This window comes from Hydra vulgaris, chromosome 13, assembly GCF_038396675.1.
Source record: "Hydra vulgaris chromosome 13, alternate assembly HydraT2T_AEP".
Classification (NCBI taxonomy): domain Eukaryota; kingdom Metazoa; phylum Cnidaria; class Hydrozoa; order Anthoathecata; family Hydridae; genus Hydra; species Hydra vulgaris.
The window spans coordinates 12,640,926-12,647,500 of NC_088932.1; positions in this window are offsets into that span (position 1 = coordinate 12,640,926).

Here is a 6,575-nt window from a genome sequence, read left to right on the forward strand (position 1 = left end):
GGAGCTGAATGAAATAAAGAAGCTGTTTCTTATAAAAATTCATTAAGCATATTACATAAAATAAACTATTTATACTATACTTATATATATACTATACTTATATATATACTATATATACTATACTTGAAAACTCCCTTGAAATATTGTACAAAAAATAACTCAAAAAATAGAGTTACATACATAATAGAGGTTTTATTTAATCATAAAATAAACTATATTACATTAACCATTACATAAAATAAACCATAGCTAAAAACAATATTCTATTTTTTTAGAAGCGAAGGCAAAAATAAAAATCAAGTTGAGGGTTAAATACATTTAATCAATTAAAATTTCTTTAAGTTAAAGCAAAATTAAATTCAAAAACTTCAAACACATCAAAATTATAAATTTCTAAATGCATATTTAAATACATATAAATGTAATGTGTGTTTTTGAAAAACGAAACAAAATTGTAGCATAATGTTACTAATTACAAACATGTATTTGACCAATACATATATATGTTTACAGATAAATTAATTAGTAAAATAAAATTTATAGAAAAGTAAAATAAGGAAAGCAGTCAAAGTTTAACATTTTTTAAGGCTATTTAAGGACTTTTATGGAGGATTTTTTTCCAAGGATATATAAGGTTTTTAAGGAGGATTCGGAACCCTGAAAATACATGTCAACAAATAAATGACTACATATTGGTACTTTCTCAGCAAACATTGTTGTCATGGATTTGCAGTGGACCTATATAGGCATTTTGAGCAGTAAAATGGAGTTTAAGCCATCATTTACTAAGTAAATTAGTGGCCAGCCGATAACATTCCAACTAGTGATATAATGTTTATTCATGTTATCCACTTTTGGCTTCAGCCACTAATGGTCCATAAAGTATATGATGATCAAAACTGTAACCACCTTAAATGCCTATATAGGTTCACTGAAATTCCTTTTTAAATGTTTGCTGTGTTATATATTTTTTTCTGAAATATTAAAACTAAAAATCATAAATTATCAAAAACTCATTCACATAGAAAAAAATATTAACTGACTTCCATCTTTAAATAAATTTTTCTCATTCTTATTTGAAGTTGGATAAGTAACTAAAAATAAATTTTATCAAATAATAAATATAAATATTGATTTTAATTACAATTTGTTTTTTTGGAATTTTTAAAGAACAATAAATAAAATAGAGAAATTAATTATATCTATCTTCTAAAGGATTATTTAAAGCAGTCTGGTCAATTCATTTATCTTATGAACTAATGAACCTCAAGAAATATAAATCTTGGCTGAGTCATTGATTATATAATAGACAAAGTGAACTCTAAAAACTTATTAGGTATGCCATCCTCCTCATCTAAACATAAAAATAATTACTCCACTAAGCTTAGGTTTTGGACTATAGTCCAAAACCTAAGCTTAGTTGAATAATTAAAAAAATTTGTAACCTTAAAACCTAAGCTTAGTGGAATGATTAAAAAATTTAAAATTACTGATAAAGAAAGCGTGGCTATAGCCACTCTTTCTTTACCAGTAATTTCAAATTTTTTTGAAACTAATAAATAAAAAAATATAAATTAACATAGATTGTATAAATATATATATATATATATATATATATATATATATATATATATATATATATATATATATATATATATATATATATATATATATATATATATACACTACCGTGCAAAAGTCTCCGCTCATGTGTAATATTTGCAAGGAACAGTAAATGCAATACATTTTAGGATGATTTTAAATATATAAAAAGAATAAAATGTTAATATAAAAAGTTGATGAGGCCAAATCATAATTTTGCATACTTTTTCCTTTTCTTTTTGTTTCAAATAATTGTGTTTACCTTTGTTTTGTTGAGTTCTGCTGCTAAAAACATGGCAGAAATTTTTCTATATGAATAACCTTTTTCACGTAAAATACATATAAAGTTCTTCAGTATTCTTTATTAAATTTAAAACTGCACAAAAGTTTTAACCAAAATATTTTTTGTAAGCTTAGGTTTGACAGTAGCATGATACTTTCCGGCATGGTAAGGATGTTTTCAGTAATTTTAATTGGTTGCTTTTAATAGACTTATGTTTATATTTATACTTGAAAATGGCATTAGTGTGCGCATTTAATGTCTTGAATTTAATAAAGAATTTGAGAAATGGTGAAAGTAAAGAAAGAATATTGTGAAGAACTTCGTGGCAAAATATGTATTTTACGTGAAGAAGGTTATTCATATAGAAAAATTGCTTCCAGGTTAAAAATATCCGAATCAGGTGTGAGATATGATCTACAACGATTGCATGATATTGGTTCCAACAGTGACAGATCACGTTCTGGAAGACCAAGAGTTACATCACGGCAAGAAGATACGTTTATTGTTGTGTCCAGCAAAAGAAATAGAAAAATTCCAGCCACAATTTTAACAGCAGAACTCAACAAAACAAGGGTAAAGCCAGTATCAACTGATACTGTAAAAAGAAGACTAAGATCAGTCAACTTAATTGGACGCGTTGCTGCACGTAAACCTTTGTTGAGGGCAGTAAATAAGAAGAAAAGATTGGAATGGGAAAAAATGCATAAAAATTGGGGATTAGAAGATTGGAAGAAAGTTCTATGGACAGACGAGAGTAGGTTCGAACTTTTTGGTACCCGACGTCGCGTGTATGTTAGGCGTTTACCTAATGAAAGAGTGCTTCCTCAATGTATACAAAGTACTGTAAAACATGGAGGTGGTAATATTATGCTTTGGGGATGTTTTGGCAATGGGTTAACTGGAGATTTAGTTAAAATCACATCTACCATGGATAAACACATGTACCATAATATTTTGGTTAAGCACGCGATTCCATCTGGTATTCGTATAATTGGGAAAGGATTCATCATGCAGCAGGACAACGATCCAAAATATGCATCTGGATTATGCAAAAATTATTTGAAACTAAAAGAAAGGGGAAAAGTTTGCAAAATTATGACTTGGCCTCCTCAATCACCAGTTCTATCACCCATCGAAAAGTTGTGGGATGAACTGGATCGGAAGATCAGAGAAGCAGGTGAAACATCTTTTATTAATCAGCAAATGCTATGGGAACGTTTGCAAAAAGCTTGGAATGAGATAACAGCGGAAACCATGAATAAATTATTAGCCCGAATGCCAAGATTATGTGCTGCTGTTATACGCTCCAAGGGGTCTCATATTGATGAAAATAAAATTTAACATTTACAACTTTGTATATTAACATTTTATTGATTTTATATATTTAAAATCATCCTAAAATGTATTGTATTTACTGTCTAATTCATTGTTGAATAAACAATTAAAAATAAACGCAATTTTCTTGCAAACTTTTGTTACTTTATTGAAATATTACAAATGAGCGGAGACTTTTGCACGGTAGTGTATATATATATATATATATATATATATATATATATATATATATATATATATATATATATATATATATATATATATATATATTAGTACTTACAAAAACTTTTAAAAAAAGGTGATTAATTTGCTCACAATATATTGTGACTCTATATGGTATTAAGTTTGGTTCAATGTTTAATCATGCTTTTAGTTTATTTTAATAATTTGTAAGGTTACTCAAATGAGTGGAGTGGGAGAAGCAACTCAACAGATAACAGTTTAAAATGTTTTGAATGCTATCATGGGATACCGGCTTTATTTAGCAAGGATGGAAGAAAAGAAAAATGTAAATTTACGAGCACTCCTTATCATAAATGCATAAAAGGTGAGCATTAAATGCGAGTCTGAAGCTATTGCATTCTTATATAAGACTAAAATATTTTGTTAACACTAAATAGCAGAACGTTAAACAGTAGTACATTTCTCATTTTCTTCAATTCAATATTTGCAAATATATTTGCGGTCGTTTTTTATTTAGATTTAGTTTTTTTATGTATGGCTTTCCAAAACTAATAACAAGTGTTTTAATATAAATTTTTATTGTTGATGTGTTTTAGTTGGTTGACTTTTTGAAAATCAAATTCAAAAGCAAAGTTTAATTACCTTGCTTTTGAATTTAATTGTTTAACTTTGGTTTTCTAAAACATACTCTATGATTGAAAGACAATTTTGTGATAAATATTATTTCTTTAGATACTATTGTTGGTGACTAAATTGGTTATGATGCAAGCAACATCAAGTGTGCAATTGGCGACATATTAAAACGAGCCAATAAATAATGTTTTTGCTAGATTGTGTTTACATATTAATATTGTCAAAAATATTACTCTTTTTATTTTTTTGTAATGATTTGTGTCAATACTGGACACACATACTGAGATTTAATTATTTATGAAGTAACCTTATTATCATCCTAATAAGGATTGCCACTCGTGTTGAATCCTAAAAGCACGAGTATATTAAATTTAGGCTTTGTTGAAAAAAAAATGACTTCATTTCTTGTACCAAAACTCCATTTTGCTAGAAATGGAGTCGGTATGAGAATGAGCTGAATAAAATTAAACGCTGAATGAACGGACAAAATTTTACCTCCGTAAGACGTCTAAAAGCGTTTATTGTGGACCTCCGAACAGACTGTTTTGGACGTCCTTGGACGTCCTTTATAGGTCTAAAATGGGCGGACGAAAGTTGTTGCATTTGGTACAATGGACATCCATTTTGGACGTCCGAACGGACCATTTTGGACGTCCTTGGACGTACCATTGACGTCTGTGTGGCCATTGGGAAGGTCCTTGTTATATATTATATATGTAATATATTTCCTTGCACTATGAAAAACATGAAAACTACTTTTTATCTTTAATGTCTTTGTAACTTCACCTAAAATATCATTGAAAAATATTTGGAAACAATTTTATAAAACAGGCGATAATTTTTATCAACTAAAAAAATTAATTCATACTTTCTGTGAAATTAATTACTAATACGCAATAATTTTTTTACTCTGTAACGTTTATAATTTAAAATGTTGCAAAGTACGATACTTTAAAAAGTATATGCTTAAGTAAAAGTAAAAGTACAGATTTAAAAAAATACTTAAAAAGTAAATTTTCACAAAAAAACTACTCGATTGCAGTAACGCGAGTAAATGTAATTTGTTACTTTCCACCTCTGGGATTTAGGAATACGGTTTAATATCTCATCAGGTACTACCAGTAGGATATTATTTACTTGGTATGATTTTTTGCATATAAAATTTCAATCAATTCCAATATGGCCAACAAAAAAATTACTTAGTAAAGCCTAGTTGTTTTAAAGATTAATATCCTAATACTCGTGTTGTTATAGATTCTTTAAAAATTTTTTACAGTGATGTCAACTAGCTATCACAGTCAATCAGAAATGTTTTCAAACTATAAACATCATCACACAGTAAAGGATCTCAATGGTATTGCACCAAGTAGTGCCATAACATTTGTTTTAGATTTGAACAGATAACAAAACACTTCGACATACAAAAATTATAAGAAAAAGGTGATAATTTGATGGCAGATCGTGGATTTGATTAGGTATATGAGTTACCTAACGAGTTACTCTTAACATACCACTATTTCTTGAAGGTGATTTGCAACTCACATTAGAAAAAGAATTAGAAACAAGAAAAATTGCATCTGTACGAATTCATGTCAAACGTGCTATTGCAAAAGCTACAAAATCTTACAAAATACATTTCCGTTTTCGATGGCTCCTAACATGAACAATATATGGGTCATTGTTTGTTATTTAGTTAACTTTCTACCCCCTCTAATTAAAACTGATAGTGTTATTGAGATAGAATAAAAAGTACTTATATATATATATTTTTTAAATGAATATTTTATTTTAAAAATTTCTGCTTCATAAAAATGAAACAAAAATCTCTTAACTTAGGAAAAATAACTGTATTCCATAAATCTGCATTATAACTTATTGTTTCAATGTGCAATTATTTTTCTGTATAAACAATAAAATCAATTGTTTTTTAGTTTCTATTAGTGCCATAGCGCCTTGACACTGATAATAATAAGGATGCTTTACTTTTAGTTTTGGAGTACCATTGCTAAGTCTTATTTAAAATTTTTTATCTTAACATACTTCCTCAATTGTTAAATGTTTTTTGGATGAAGGGCATAAAATGCCCTTCGTCAAAAAAACATTTTGTTTTTTTGATGAAGGTTAAGGCGTTAATGATACTTAGCAATGGTACTCCAAAACTAAAAGTAAAGCATCTTTATTTGAGTCTTTTTTCAGAACTCAAACTCCATCAGGGCTTCAACCCAACCATGGATATTTGGGGTTTATAAAAAAACCACATTGTGTAACACTTGACTTTGTTATGTTTTCATATTGTTTTATAGCTTTTTCTTCATTTTCTGTTCCCTACCCAGACGGCACAACTCGTTTAAAAGTTACGCGTGGTTTCTGTCACGTGTTTAAAACTCCCGAAAACACTAAGAATAACACGTGTCAAGAATAGGGTTTTGATTCCGTGAAATTAACTACTATATTATACCAAGAAACCAGTTTGGATATTAAGTTTTTAGTGATGGTTTTTCAGTTACAAAAATGGAGTATTAAATTATCAGAAGTTTTC